Raw genomic sequence first — 16,962 nt, 5'->3', positions numbered from 1 at the left:
GTAAACTAGAAAAAAAATTCCTATTTTCTTTCCTGACTAGAATTATGTAAAAGACAATTTTTTCCTCCCTTTCTGAGGTTGAAAACTAGTAGAAAAGCCACTTGAGAATCGGTGAAACGACCAACTTTAATAGCTGACAAAGATTCTCTATTGTAAACTAGAAAAAAAATTCCTATTTTCTTTCCTGACTAGAATTATGTAAAAGACAATTTTTTCCTCCCTTTCTGAGGTTGAAAACTAGTAGAAAAGCCACTTGAGAATCGGTGAAACGACCAACTTTAATAGCTGACAAAGATTCTCTATTGTAAACTAGAAAAAAAATTCCTATTTTCTTTCCTGACTAGAATTATGTAAAAGACAATTTTTTCCTTCCTTTCTGAGGTGGAAAACTAGTAGAAAAGCCACTTGAGAATCGGTGAAACGACCAACTTTAATAGCTGACAAAGATTCTTTATTGTAAACTAGAAAAAACAATACTTATTTTCTTTCCTGACTAGAATTATGTAAAAGACAATTTTTTCCTCCCTTTCTGAGGTTGAAAACTAGTAGAAAAGCCACTTGAGAATCGGTGAAACGACCAACTTTAATAGCTGACAAAGATTCTCTATTGTAAACTAGAAAAAAAATTCCTATTTTCTTTCCTGACTAGAATTATGTAAAAGACAATTTTTTCCTCCCTTTCTGAGGTTGAAAACTAGTAGAAAAGCCACTTGAGAATCGGTGAAACGACCAACTTTAATAGCTGACAAAGATTCTTATTGTAAACTAGAAAAAAAATTCCTATTTTCTTTCCTGACTAGAATTATGTAAAAGACAATTTTTTCCTCCCTTTCTGAGGTGGAAAACTAGTAGAAAAGCCACTTGAGAATCGGTGAAACGACCAACTTTAATAGCTGACAAAGATTCTCTATTGTAAACTAGAAAAAAAATTCCTATTTTCTTTCCTGACTAGAATTATGTAAAAGACAATTTTTTCCTCCCTTTCTGAGGTTGAAAACTAGTAGAAAAGCCACTTGAGAATCGGTGAAACGACCAACTTTAATAGCTGACAAAGATTCTCTATTGTAAACTAGAAAAAAAATTCCTATTTTCTTTCCTGACTAGAATTATGTAAAAGACAATTTTTTCCTCCCTTTCTGAGGTGGAAAACTAGTAGAAAAGCCACTTGAGAATCGGTGAAACGACCAACTTTAATAGCTGACAAAGATTCTCTATTGTAAACTAGAAAAAAAATTCCTATTTTCTTTCCTGACTAGAATTATGTAAAAGACAATTTTTTCCTTCCATTCTGAGGTGGAAAACTAGTAGAAAAGCCACTTGAGAATCGGTGAAACGACCAACTTTAATAGCTGACAAAGATTCTCTATTGTAAACTAGAAAAAAAAATTCTTATTTTCTTTTCTGACTAGAATTATGTAAAAGACAATTTTTTCCTCCCTTTCTGAGGTTGAAAACTAGTAGAAAAGCCACTTGAGAATCGGTGAAACGACCAACTTTAATAGCTGACAAAGATTCCTTATTGTAAACTAGAAAAAAAATTCCTATTTTCTTTCCTGACTAGAATTATGTAAAAGACAATTTTTTCCTCCCTTTCTGAGGTGGAAAACTAGTAGAAAAGCCACTTGAGAATCGGTGAAACGACCAACTTTAATAGCTGACAAAGATTCTCTATTGTAAACTAGAAAAAAAATTCCTATTTTCTTTCCTGACTAGAATTATGTAAAAGACAATTTTTTCCTCCCTTTCTGAGGTTGAAAACTAGTAGAAAAGCCACTTGAGAATCGGTGAAACGACCAACTTTAATAGCTGACAAAGATTCTCTATTGTAAACTAGAAAAAAAATACCTATTTTCTTTCCTGACTAGAATTATGTAAAAGACAATTTTTTCCTCCCTTTCTGAGGTGGAAAACTAGTAGAAAAGCCACTTGAGAATCGGTGAAACGACCAACTTTAATAGCTGACAAAGATTCTCTATTGTAAACTAGAAAAAAAATTCCTATTTTCTTTCCTGACTAGAATTATGTAAAAGACAATTTTTTCCTCCCTTTCTGAGGTTGAAAACTAGTAGAAAAGCCACTTGAGAATCGGTGAAACGACCAACTTTAATAGCTGACAAAGATTCTCTATTGTAAACTAGAAAAAAAATTCCTATTTTCTTTCCTGACTAGAATTATGTAAAAGACAATTTTTTCCTCCCTTTCTGAGGTGGAAAACTAGTAGAAAAGCCACTTGAGAATCGGTGAAACGACCAACTTTAATAGCTGACAAAGATTCTTTATTGTAAACTAGAGAAAAAATTCCCATTTTCTTTCCTGACTAGAATTATGTAAAAGACAATTTTTTCCTCCCTTTCTGAGGTGTAAAACTAGTAGAAAAGCCACTTGAGAATCGGTGAAACGACCAACTTTAATAGCTGACAAAGATTCTTTATTGTAAACTAGAAAAAAAATTCCCATTTTCTTTCCTGACTAGAATTATGTAAAAGACAATTTTTTCCTCCCTTTCTGAGGTGGAAAACTAGTAGAAAAGCCACTTGAGAATCGGTGAAACGACCAACTTTAATAGCTGACAAAGATTCTTTATTGTAAACTAGAAAAAAAATTCCTATTTTCTTTCCTGACTAGAATTATGTAAAAGACAATTTTTTCCTCCCTTTCTGAGGTGGAAAACTAGTAGAAAAGCCACTTGAGAATCGGTGAAACGACCAACTTTAATAGCTGACAAAGATTCTCTATTGTAAACTAGAAAAAAAATTCCTATTTTCTTTCCTGACTAGAATTATGTAAAAGACAATTTTTTCCTCCCTTTCTGAGGTGGAAAACTAGTAGAAAAGCCACTTGAGAATCGGTGAAACGACCAACTTTAATAGCTGACAAAGATTCTCTATTGTAAACTAGAAAAAAAATTCCTATTTTCTTTCCTGACTAGAATTATGTAAAAGACAATTTTTTCCTCCCTTTCTGAGGTTGAAAACTAGTAGAAAAGCCACTTGAGAATCGGTGAAACGACCAACTTTAATAGCTGACAAAGATTCTTTATTGTAAACTAGAGAAAAAATCCCATTTTCTTTCCTGAGTAGAATTATGTAAAATACAATTTTTTCCTTCCATTCTGAGGTGGAAAACTAGTAGAAAAGCCACTTGAGAATCGGTGAAACGACCAACTTTAATAGCTGACAAAGATTCTCTATTGTAAACTAGAAAAAAAATTCCTATTTTCATTCCTGACTAGAATTATGTAAAAGACAATTTTTTCCTCCCTTTCTGAGGTTGAAAACTAGTAGAAAAGCCACTTGAGAATCGGTGAAACGACCAACTTTAATAGCTGACAAAGATTCTTATTGTAAACTAGAAAAAAAATTCCTATTTTCTTTCCTGACTAGAATTATGTAAAAGACAATTTTTTCCTCCCTTTCTGAGGTGGAAAACTAGTAGAAAAGCCACTTGAGAATCGGTGAAACGACCAACTTTAATAGCTGACAAAGATTCTCTATTGTAAACTAGAAAAAAAATTCCTATTTTCTTTCCTGACTAGAATTATGTAAAAGACAATTTTTTCCTCCCTTTCTGAGGTGGAAAACTAGTAGAAAAGCCACTTGAGAATCGGTGAAACGACCAACTTTAATAGCTGACAAAGATTCTCTATTGTAAACTAGAAAAAAAATTCCTATTTTCTTTCCTGACTAGAATTATGTAAAAGACAATTTTTTCCTCCCTTTCTGAGGTGGAAAACTAGTAGAAAAGCCACTTGAGAATCGGTGAAACGACCAACTTTAATAGCTGACAAAGATTCTCTATTGTAAACTAGAAAAAAAATTCCTATTTTCTTTCCTGACTAGAATTATGTAAAAGACAATTTTTTCCTCCCTTTCTGAGGTTGAAAACTAGTAGAAAAGCCACTTGAGAATCGGTGAAACGACCAACTTTAATAGCTGACAAAGATTCTTATTGTAAACTAGAAAAAAAATTCCTATTTTCATTCCTGACTAGAATTATGTAAAAGACAATTTTTTCCTCCCTTTCTGAGGTGGAAAACTAGTAGAAAAGCCACTTGAGAATCGGTGAAACGACCAACTTTAATAGCTGACAAAGATTCTCTATTGTAAACTAGAAAAAAAATCCCATTTTCTTTCCTAACTAGAATTATGTAAAAGAAAATTTTTTCCTCCCTTTCTGAGGTGGAAAACTAGTAGAAAAGCCACTTGAGAATCGGTGAAACGACCAACTTTAATAGCTGACAAAGATTCTCTATTGTAAACTAGAAAAAAAATTCCTATTTTCTTTCCTGACTAGAATTATGTAAAAGACAATTTTTTCCTCCCTTTCTGAGGTGGAAAACTAGTAGAAAAGCCACTTGAGAATCGGTGAAACGACCAACTTTAATAGCTGACAAAGATTCTCTATTGTAAACTAGAAAAAAAATTCCATTTTCTTTCCTGACTAGAATTATGTAAAAGACAATTTTTTCCTCCCTTTCTGAGGTTGAAAACTAGTAGAAAAGCCACTTGAGAATCGGTGAAACGACCAACTTTAATAGCTGACAAAGATTCTCTATTGTAAACTAGAAAAAAAATTCCTATTTTCTTTCCTGACTAGAATTATGTAAAAGACAATTTTTTCCTCCCTTTCTGAGGTTGAAAACTAGTAGAAAAGCCACTTGAGAATCGGTGAAACGACCAACTATAATAGCTGATAAAGATTCTCTTTTGTAAACTAGAAAAAAAATTCCTATTTTCTTTCCTGACTAGAATTATGTAAAAGACAATTTTTTCCTCCCTTTCTGAGGTGGAAAACTAGTAGAAAAGCCACTTGAGAATCGGTGAAACGACCAACTTTAATAGCTGACAAAGATTCTCTATTGTAAACTAGAAAAAAAATTCCTATTTTCTTTCCTGACTAGAATTATGTAAAAGACAATTTTTTCCTCCCTTTCTGAGGTGGAAAACTAGTAGAAAAGCCACTTGAGAATCGGTGAAACGACCAACTTTAATAGCTGACAAAGATTCTCTATTGTAAACTAGAAAAAAAATTCCTATTTTCTTTCCTGACTAGAATTATGTAAAAGACAATTTTTTCCTCCCTTTCTGAGGTGGAAAACTAGTAGAAAAGCCACTTGAGAATCGGTGAAACGACCAACTTTAATAGCTGACAAAGATTCTCTATTGTAAACTAGAAAAAAAATTCCTATTTTCTTTCCTGACTAGAATTATGTAAAAGACAATTTTTTCCTCCCTTTCTGAGGTGGAAAACTAGTAGAAAAGCCACTTGAGAATCGGTGAAACGACCAACTTTAATAGCTGACAAAGATTCTCTATTGTAAACTAGAAAAAAAATTCCTATTTTCTTTCCTGACTAGAATTATGTAAAAGACAATTTTTTCCTCCCTTTCTGAGGTGGAAAACTAGTAGAAAAGCCACTTGAGAATCGGTGAAACGACCAACTTTAATAGCTGACAAAGATTCTCTATTGTAAACTAGAAAAAATAATTCCTATTTTCTTTCCTGACTAGAATTATGTAAAAGACAATTTTTTCCTTCCATTCTGAGGTGGAAAACTAGTAGAAAAGCCACTTGAGAATCGGTGAAACGACCAACTTTAATATCTGACAAAGATTCTTTATTGTAAACTAGAAAAAAAATTCCTATTTTCTTTCCTGACTAGAATTATGTAAAAGACAATTTTTTCCTCCCTTTCTGAGGTTGAAAACTAGTAGAAAAGCCACTTGAGAATCGGTGAAACGACCAACTTTAATAGCTGACAAAGATTCTTTATTGTAAACTAGAAAAAAAATTCCTATTTTCTTTCCTGACTAGAATTATGTAAAAGACAATTTTTTCCTCCCTTTCTGAGGTGGAAAACTAGTAGAAAAGCCACTTGAGAATCGGTGAAACGACCAACTTTAATAGCTGACAAAGATTCTTTATTGTAAACTAGAAAAAAAATCCCATTTTCTTTCCTGAGTAGAATTATGTAAAATACAATTTTTTCCTCCCTTTCTGAGGTGGAAAACTAGTAGAAAAGCCACTTGAGAATCGGTGAAACGACCAACTTTAATAGCTGACAAAGATTCTTTATTGTAAACTAGAAAAAAAATTCCTATTTTCTTTCCTGACTAGAATTATGTAAAAGACAATTTTTTCCTCCCTTTCTGAGGTGGAAAACTAGTAGAAAAGCCACTTGAGAATCGGTGAAACGACCAACTTTAATAGCTGACAAAGATTCTCTATTGTAAACTAGAAAAAAAATTCCTATTTTCTTTCCTGACTAGAATTATGTAAAAGACAATTTTTTCCTCCCTTTCTGAGGTGGAAAACTAGTAGAAAAGCCACTTGAGAATCGGTGAAACGACCAACTTTAATAGCTGACAAAGATTCTCTATTGTAAACTAGAAAAAAAATTCCTATTTTCTTTCCTGACTAGAATTATGTAAAAGACAATTTTTTCCTCCCTTTCTGAGGTGGAAAACTAGTAGAAAAGCCACTTGAGAATCGGTGAAACGACCAACTTTAATAGCTGACAAAGATTCTCTATTGTAAACTAGAAAAAAAATTCCTATTTTCTTTCCTGACTAGAATTATGTAAAAGACAATTTTTTCCTCCCTTTCTGAGGTGGAAAACTAGTAGAAAAGCCACTTGAGAATCGGTGAAACGACCAACTTTAATAGCTGACAAAGATTCTCTATTGTAAACTAGAAAAAAAATTCCTATTTTCTTTCCTGACTAGAATTATGTAAAAGACAATTTTTTCCTCCCTTTCTGAGGTGGAAAACTAGTAGAAAAGCCACTTGAGAATCGGTGAAACGACCAACTTTAATAGCTGACAAAGATTCTTTATTGTAAACTAGAAAAAAAATTCCTATTTTCATTCCTGACTAGAATTATGTAAAAGACAATTTTTTCCTCCCTTTCTGAGGTGGAAAACTAGTAGAAAAGCCACTTGAGAATCGGTGAAACGACCAACTTTAATAGCTGACAAAGATTCCTTATTGTAAGCTAGAAAAAAAATTCCTATTTTCTTTCCGGACTAGAATTATGTAAAAGACAATTTTTTCCTCCCTTTCTGAGGTGGAAAACTAGTAGAAAAGCCACTTGAGAATCGGTGAAACGACCAACTTTAATAGCTGACAAAGATTCTCTATTGTAAACTAGAAAAAAAATTCCTATTTTCATTCCTGACTAGAATTATGTAAAAGACAATTTTTTCCTCCCTTTCTGAGGTGGAAAACTAGTAGAAAAGCCACTTGAGAATCGGTGAAACGACCAACTTTAATAGCTGACAAAGATTCTTATTGTAAACTAGAAAAAAAATTCCTATTTTCTTTCCTGACTAGAATTATGTAAAAGACAATTTTTTCCTCCCTTTCTGAGGTGGAAAACTAGTAGAAAAGCCACTTGAGAATCGGTGAAACGACCAACTTTAATAGCTGACAAAGATTCTCTATTGTAAACTAGAAAAAAAATTCCTATTTTCTTTCCTGACTAGAATTATGTAAAAGACAATTTTTTCCTCCCTTTCTGAGGTTGAAAACTAGTAGAAAAGCCACTTGAGAATCGGTGAAACGACCAACTTTAATAGCTGACAAAGATTCTTATTGTAAACTAGAAAAAAAATTCCCATTTTCTTTCCTGACTAGAATTATGTAAAATACAATTTTTTCCTCCCATTCTGAGGTGGAAAACTAGTAGAAAAGCCACTTGAGAATCGGTGAAACGACCAACTTTAATAGCTGACAAAGATTCTCTATTGTAAACTAGAAAAAAAATTCCTATTTTCTTTCCTGACTAGAATTATGTAAAAGAAAATTTTTTCCTCCCTTTCTGAGGTTGAAAACTAGTAGAAAAGCCACTTGAGAATCGGTGAAACGACCAACTTTAATAGCTGACAAAGATTCTCTATTGTAAACTAGAAAAAAAATTCCTATTTTCTTTTCTAACTAGAATTATGTAAAAGACAATTTTTTCCTCCCTTTCTGAGGTGGAAAACTAGTAGAAAAGCCACTTGAGAATCGGTGAAACGACCAACTTTAATAGCTGACAAAGATTCTCTATTGTAAACTAGAAAAAAAATTCCTATTTTCTTTCCTGACTAGAATTATGTAAAAGACAATTTTTTCCTCCCTTTCTGAGGTGGAAAACTAGTAGAAAAGCCACTTGAGAATCGGTGAAACGACCAACTTTAATAGCTGACAAAGATTCTCTATTGTAAACTAGAAAAAAAATTCCTATTTTCTTTCCTGACTAGAATTATGTAAAAGACAATTTTTTCCTCCCTTTCTGAGGTTGAAAACTAGTAGAAAAGCCACTTGAGAATCGGTGAAACGACCAACTTTAATAGCTGACAAAGATTCTTTATTGTAAACTAGAAAAAAAATTCCTATTTTCTTTCCTGACTAGAATTATGTAAAATACAATTTTTTCCTCCCTTTCTGAGGTGGAAAACTAGTAGAAAAGCCACTTGAGAATCGGTGAAACGACCAACTTTAATAGCTGACAAAGATTCTCTATTGTAAACTAGAAAAAAAATTCCTATTTTCTTTCCTGACTAGAATTATGTAAAAGACAATTTTTTCCTCCCTTTCTGAGGTGGAAAACTAGTAGAAAAGCCACTTGAGAATCGGTGAAACGACCAACTTTAATAGCTGACAAAGATTCTCTATTGTAAACTAGAAAAAAAATTCCTATTTTCTTTCCTGACTAGAATTATGTAAAAGACAATTTTTTCCTCCCTTTCTGAGGTGGAAAACTAGTAGAAAAGCCACTTGAGAATCGGTGAAACGACCAACTTTAATAGCTGACAAAGATTCTCTATTGTAAACTAGAAAAAAAATTCCTATTTTCTTTCCTGACTAGAATTATGTAAAAGACAATTTTTTCCTCCCTTTCTGAGGTGGAAAACTAGTAGAAAAGCCACTTGAGAATCGGTGAAACGACCAACTTTAATAGCTGACAAAGATTCTCTATTGTAAACTAGAAAAAAAATTCCTATTTTCTTTCCTGACTAGAATTATGTAAAAGACAATTTTTTCCTCCCTTTCTGAGGTGGAAAACTAGTAGAAAAGCCACTTGAGAATCGGTGAAACGACCAACTTTAATAGCTGACAAAGATTCTTTATTGTAAACTAGAAAAAAAATTCCAATTTTCTTTCCTGACTAGAATTATGTAAAAGACAATTTTTTCCTCCCTTTCTGAGGTGGAAAACTAGTAGAAAAGCCACTTGAGAATCGGTGAAACGACCAACTTTAATAGCTGACAAAGATTCTCTATTGTAAACTAGAAAAAAAATTCCTATTTTCTTTCCTGACTAGAATTATGTAAAAGACAATTTTTTCCTCCCTTTCTGAGGTTGAAAACTAGTAGAAAAGCCACTTGAGAATCGGTGAAACGACCAACTTTAATAGCTGACAAAGATTCTCTATTGTAAACTAGAAAAAAAATTCCTATTTTCTTTCCTGACTAGAATTATGTAAAAGACAATTTTTTCCTCCCTTTCTGAGGTGGAAAACTAGTAGAAAAGCCACTTGAGAATCGGTGAAACGACCAACTTTAATAGCTGACAAAGATTCTCTATTGTAAACTAGAAAAAAAATTCCTATTTTCTTTCCTGACTAGAATTATGTAAAAGACAATTTTTTCCTCCCTTTCTGAGGTGGAAAACTAGTAGAAAAGCCACTTGAGAATCGGTGAAACGACCAACTTTAATAGCTGACAAAGATTCTCTATTGTAAACTAGAAAAAAAATTCCTATTTTCTTTCCTGACTAGAATTATGTAAAAGACAATTTTTTCCTCCCTTTCTGAGGTGGAAAACTAGTAGAAAAGCCACTTGAGAATCGGTGAAACGACCAACTTTAATAGCTGACAAAGATTCTTTATTGTAAACTAGAAAAAAAATTCCTATTTTCTTTCCTGACTAGAATTATGTAAAAGACAATTTTTTCCTCCCTTTCTGAGGTTGAAAACTAGTAGAAAAGCCACTTGAGAATCGGTGAAACGACCAACTTTAATAGCTGACAAAGATTCTCTATTGTAAACTAGAAAAAAAATTCCTATTTTCTTTCCTGACTAGAATTATGTAAAAGACAATTTTTTCCTCCCTTTCTGAGGTGGAAAACTAGTAGAAAAGCCACTTGAGAATCGGTGAAACGACCAACTTTAATAGCTGACAAAGATTCTTATTGTAAACTAGAAAAAAAATTCCTATTTTCTTTCCTGACTAGAATTATGTAAAAGACAATTTTTTCCTCCCTTTCTGAGGTGGAAAACTAGTAGAAAAGCCACTTGAGAATCGGTGAAACGACCAACTTTAATAGCTGACAAAGATTCTCTATTGTAAACTAGAAAAAAAATTCCTATTTTCTTTCCTGACTAGAATTATGTAAAAGACAATTTTTTCCTCCCTTTCTGAGGTGGAAAACTAGTAGAAAAGCCACTTGAGAATCGGTGAAACGACCAACTTTAATAGCTGACAAAGATTCTCTATTGTAAACTAGAAAAAAAATTCCTATTTTCTTTCCTGACTAGAATTATGTAAAAGACAATTTTTTCCTCCCTTTCTGAGGTGGAAAACTAGTAGAAAAGCCACTTGAGAATCGGTGAAACGACCAACTTTAATAGCTGACAAAGATTCTCTATTGTAAACTAGAAAAAAAATTCCTATTTTCTTTCCTGACTAGAATTATGTAAAAGACAATTTTTTCCTCCCTTTCTGAGGTGGAAAACTAGTAGAAAAGCCACTTGAGAATCGGTGAAACGACCAACTTTAATAGCTGACAAAGATTCTTTATTGTAAACTAGAAAAAAAATTCCTATTTTCTTTCCTGACTAGAATTATGTAAAAGACAATTTTTTCCTCCCTTTCTGAGGTGGAAAACTAGTAGAAAAGCCACTTGAGAATCGGTGAAACGACCAACTTTAATAGCTGACAAAGATTCTCTATTGTAAACTAGAAAAAAAATTCCTATTTTCTTTCCTGACTAGAATTATGTAAAAGACAATTTTTTCCTCCCTTTCTGAGGTGGAAAACTAGTAGAAAAGCCACTTGAGAATCGGTGAAACGACCAACTTTAATAGCTGACAAAGATTCTCTATTGTAAACTAGAAAAAAAATTCCTATTTTCTTTCCTGACTAGAATTATGTAAAAGACAATTTTTTCCTCCCTTTCTGAGGTGGAAAACTAGTAGAAAAGCCACTTGAGAATCGGTGAAACGACCAACTTTAATAGCTGATAAAGATTCTCTATTGTAAACTAGAAAAAAAATTCCTATTTTCTTTTCTAACTAGAATTGTGTAAAAGACAATTTTTTCCTCCCTTTCTGAGGTGGAAAACTAGTAGAAAAGCCACTTGAGAATCGGTGAAACGACCAACTTTAATAGCTGACAAAGATTCTCTATTGTAAACTAGAAAAAAAATTCCTATTTTCATTCCTGACTAGAATTATGTAAAAGACAATTTTTTCCTCCCTTTCTGAGGTGGAAAACTAGTAGAAAAGCCACTTGAGAATCGGTGAAACGACCAACTTTAATAGCTGACAAAGATTCTTTATTGTAAACTAGAGAAAAAATTCCTATTTTCTTTCCTGACTAGAATTATGTAAAAGAAAATTTTTTCCTCCCTTTCTGAGGTTGAAAACTAGTAGAAAAGCCACTTGAGAATCGGTGAAACGACCAACTTTAATAGCTGACAAAGATTCTTTATTGTAAACTAGAAAAAAAATACTATTTTCTTTCCTGACTAGAATTATGTAAAAGACAATTTTTTCCTCCCTTTCTGAGGTTGAAAACTAGTAGAAAAGCCACTTGAGAATCGGTGAAACGACCAACTTTAATAGCTGACAAAGATTCTTTATTGTAAACTAGAAAAAAAATCCCATTTTCTTTCCTGAGTAGAATTATGTAAAATACAATTTTTTCCTTCCATTCTGAGGTGGAAAACTAGTAGAAAAGCCACTTGAGAATCGGTGAAACGACCAACTTTAATAGCTGACAAAGATTCTCTATTGTAAACTAGAAAAAAAATTCCTATTTTCTTTCCTGACTAGAATTATGTAAAAGACAATTTTTTCCTCCCTTTCTGAGGTGGAAAACTAGTAGAAAAGCCACTTGAGAATCGGTGAAACGACCAACTTTAATAGCTGACAAAGATTCTCTATTGTAAACTAGAAAAAAAATTCCTATTTTCATTCCTGACTAGAATTATGTAAAAGACAATTTTTTCCTCCCTTTCTGAGGTTGAAAACTAGTAGAAAAGCCACTTGAGAATCGGTGAAACGACCAACTTTAATATCTGACAACGAATCTTCATTGTAAACTATAGAAAAAATTGCCATTTTCTTTCCTGACTAGAATTATGTAAAATACAATTTTTTCCTCCCATTCTGAGGTGGAAAACTAGTAGAAAAGCCACTTGAGAATCGGTGAAACGACCAACTTTAATAGCTGACAAAGATTCTCTATTGTAAACTAGAAAAAACAATTCTTATTTTCTTTCCTGACTAGAATTATGTAAAAGAAAATTTTTTCCTCCCTTTCTGAGGTTGAAAACTAGTAGAAAAGCCACTTGAGAATCGGTGAAACGACCAACTTTAATAGCTGACAAAGATACTCTATTGTAAACTAGAAAAAAAATTCCTATTTTCATTCCTGACTAGAATTATGTAAAATACAATTTTTTCCTCCCATTCTGAGGTGGAAAACTAGTAGAAAAGCCACTTGAGAATCGGTGAAACGACCAACTTTAATAGCTGACAAAGATTCTCTATTGTAAACTAGAAAAAAAATTCCTATTTTCATTCCTGACTAGAATTATGTAAAAGACAATTTTTTCCTCCCTTTCTGAGGTTGAAAACTAGTAGAAAATCCACTTGAGAATCGGTGAAACGACCAACTTTAATAGCTGACAAAGATTCTCTATTGTAAGCTAGAAAAAAAATTCCTATTTTCATTCCTGACTAGAATTATGTAAAAGACAATTTTTTCCTCCCTTTCTGAGGTTGAAAACTAGTAGAAAAGCCACTTGAGAATCGGTGAAACGACCAACTTTAATAGCTGACAAAGATTCTTTATTGTAAACTAGAAAAAAAATTCCTATTTTCTTTCCTGACTAGAATTATGTAAAAGACAATTTTTTCCTCCCTTTCTGAGGTGGAAAACTAGTAGAAAAGCCACTTGAGAATCGGTGAAACGACCAACTTTAATAGCTGACAAAGATTCTCTATTGTAAACTAGAAAAAAAATTCCTATTTTCTTTCCTGACTAGAATTATGTAAAAGACAATTTTTTCCTCCCTTTCTGAGGTGGAAAACTAGTAGAAAAGCCACTTGAGAATCGGTGAAACGACCAACTTTAATAGCTGACAAAGATTCTCTATTGTAAACTAGAAAAAAAATTCCTATTTTCTTTCCTGACTAGAATTATGTAAAAGACAATTTTTTCCTTCCTTTCTGAGGTGGAAAACTAGTAGAAAAGCCACTTGAGAATCGGTGAAACGACCAACTTTAATAGCTGACAAAGATTCTCTATTGTAAACTAGAAAAAACAATACTTATTTTCTTTCCTGACTAGAATTATGTAAAAGAAAATTTTTTCCTCCCTTTCTGAGGTGGAAAACTAGTAGAAAAGCCACTTGAGAATCGGTGAAACGACCAACTTTAATAGCTGACAAAGATTCTCTATTGTAAACTAGAAAAAAAATTCCTATTTTCATTCCTGACTAGAATTATGTAAAATACAATTTTTTCCTTCCATTCTGAGGTGGAAAACTAGTAGAAAAGCCACTTGAGAATCGGTGAAACGACCAACTTTAATAGCTGACAAAGATTCTTTATTGTAAACTAGAAAAAATAATATTTATTTTCTTTCCTGACTAGAATTATGTAAAAGACAATTTTTTCCTCCCTTTCTGAGGTTGAAAACTAGTTGAAAACTAGTAGAAAAGCCACTTGAGAATCGGTGAAACGACCAACTTTAATAGCTGACAAAGATTCTTTATTGTAAACTGGAGAAAAAATTCCCATTTTCTTTCCTGACTAGAATTATGAAAAAGACAATTTTTTCCTCCCTTTCTGAGGTTGAAAACTAGTTGAAAACTAGTAGAAAAGCCACTTGAGAATCGGTGAAACGACCAACTTTAATATCTGACAACGAATCTTTATTGTAAACTGGAGAAAAAATTCCCATTTTCTTTCCTGACTAGAATTATGTAAAAGAAAATTTTATCCTCCCTTTCTGAGGTGGAAAACTAGTAGAAAAGCCACTTGAGAATCGGTGAAACGACCAACTTTAATAGCTGACAAAGATTCCTTATTGTAAACTAGAAAAAAAAATTCCTAATTTCTTTCCTGACTAGAATTATGTAAAAGATAATTTTTTCCTTCCTTTCTGAGGTGGAAAACTAGTAGAAAAGCCACTTGAGAATCGGTGAAACGACCAACTTTAATAGCTGACAAAGATTCTCTATTGTAAGCTAGAAAAAAAATTCCTATTTTCATTCCTGACTAGAATTATGTAAAATACAATTTTTCCTTCCATTTTGAGGTGGAAAACTAGTAGAAAAGCCACTTCAGAATCGGTGAAACGACCAACTTTAATAGCTGAGAAAGATTCTTTATTGTAAACTAGAAAAAACAATACTTATTTTCATTCCTGACTAGAATTATGTAAAAGACAATTTTTTCCTCCCTTTCTGAGGTTGAAAACTAGTAGAAATGCCACTTGAGAATCGGTGAAACGACCAACTTTAATAGCTGACAAAGATTCTCTATTGTAAACTAGAAAAAAAATTCCTATTTTCATTCCTGACTAGAATTATGTAAAAGACAATTTTTTTCTCCCTTTCTGAGGTTGAAAACTAGTAGAAAAGCCACTTGAGAATCGGTGAAACGACCAACTTTAATAGCTGAGAAAGATTCTCTTTTGTAAACTAGAAAAAAAAATTCCTATTTTCTTTTCTATCTAGAATTATGTAAAAGACAATTTTTTCCTCCCTTTCTGAGGTTGAAAACTAGTAGAAAAGCCACTTGAGAATCGGTGAAACGACCAACTTTAATAGCTGAGAAAGATTCTCTTTTGTAAACTAGAAAAAAAAATTCCTATTTTCTTTTCTATCTAGAATTATGTAAAAGACAATTTTTTCCTCCCTTTCTGAGGTGGAAAACTACTAGAAAAGCACTTGAGAATCGGTGACACGACCAAGTTTAATAGCTGACAAAGATTCTCTATTGTAAGCTAGAAAAAAAATTCTTATTTTCATTCCTGACTAGAATTATGTAAAATACAATTTTTCCTTCCATTTTGAGGTGGAAAACTAGTAGAAAAGCCACTTCAGAATCGGTGAAACGACCAACTTTAATAGCTGAGAAAGATTCTTTATTGTAAACTAGAAAAAACAATACTTATTTTCATTCCTGACTAGAATTATGTAAAAGACAATTTTTTCCTCCCTTTCTGAGGTTGAAAACTAGTAAAAAAGCCACTTGAGAATCGGTGAAACGACCAACTTTAATAGCTGACAAAGATTCTCTATTGTAAACTAGAAAAAAAATTCCTATTTTCATTCCTGACTAGAATTATGTAAAAGACAATTTTTTTCTCCCTTTCTGAGGTTGAAAACTAGTAGAAAAGCCACTTGAGAATCGGTGAAACGACCAACTTTAATAGCTGACAAAGATTCCTTATTGTAAACTAGAAAAAAAAATTCCTAATTTCTTTCCTGACTAGAATTATGTAAAAGATAATTTTTTCCTCCCTTTCTAAGGTTAAAAACTAGTAGAAAAGCCACTTGAGAATCGGTGAAACGACCAACTTTAATAGCTGACAAAAATTCTCTATTGTAAACTAGAAAAAAAAATTCCTATTTTCATTCCTGACTAGAATTATGTAAAAGAAAATTTTTTCCGCCCTTTCTAAGGTTAAAAACTTGTAGAAAAGCCACTTGAGAATCGGTGAAACGACCAACTTTAATAGCTGACAAAGATTCTCTATTGGAAGCTAGAAAAAAAATTCCTATTTTCATTCCTGACTAGAATTATGTAAAAGACAATTTTTTCCTCCCTTTCTGAGGTGGAAAACTAGTAGAAAAGCCACTTGAGAATCGGAGAAACGACCAACTTTAATAGCTGACAAAGATTCTTTATTGTAAGCTACAAAAAAAATTCCTATTTTCTTTCCTGACTAGAATTATGAAAAAGACCATTTTTTCTTCCCTTTCTGAGGTGTAAAACTAGTAGAAAAGCCACTTCAGAATCGGTGAAATGACCAACTTTAATAGCTGTCAACGAATCTTTATTGTAAACTGGAGAAAAAATTCTAATTTTCTTTCCTGACTAGAATTATGTAAAAGAAAATTTTATCCTCCCTTTCTGAGGTGGAAAACTAGTAGAAAAGCCACTTGAGAATCGGTGAAACGACCAACTTAAATAGCTGACAAAGATTCCTTATTGTAAACTAGAAAAAAAAATTCCTAATTTCTTTCCTGACTAGAATTATGTAAAAGATAATTTTTTCCTTTCTTTCTGAGGTGGAAAACTAGTAGAAAAGCCACTTGAGAATCGGTGAAACGACCAACATTAATAGCTGACAAAGATTCTCTATTGTAAACTAGAGAAAACAATACTTATTTTCTTTCCTGACTAGAATTATGTAAAACAAAATTTTTTCCTTCCATTCTGAGGTGGAAAACTAGTAGAAAAGCCACTTGAGAATCGGTGAAACGACCAACTTTAATAGCTGACAAAGATTCTCTATTGTAATCTAGAGAAAACAATACTTATTTTCTTTCCTGACTAGAATTATGTAAAAGAAAATTTTTTCCTCCCATTCTGAGGTGGAAAACTAGTAGAAAAGCCACTTGAGAATCGGTGAAACGACCAACTTTATTATCTGACAAAGATTCTCTATTGTCAACTAGAAAAAAAAATTCCTATTTTCATTCCTGACTAGAATTATGTAAAATACAATTTTTTCCT

Source organism: Leptopilina boulardi, unplaced genomic scaffold (assembly GCF_019393585.1).
Source record: "Leptopilina boulardi isolate dan_hultmark-lab unplaced genomic scaffold, ZJU_Lbou_2.1 LbouV2_384, whole genome shotgun sequence".
Taxonomy (NCBI): Eukaryota; Metazoa; Arthropoda; class Insecta; order Hymenoptera; family Figitidae; genus Leptopilina; species Leptopilina boulardi.
Note: the sequence above shows the minus strand (reverse complement) of the source record.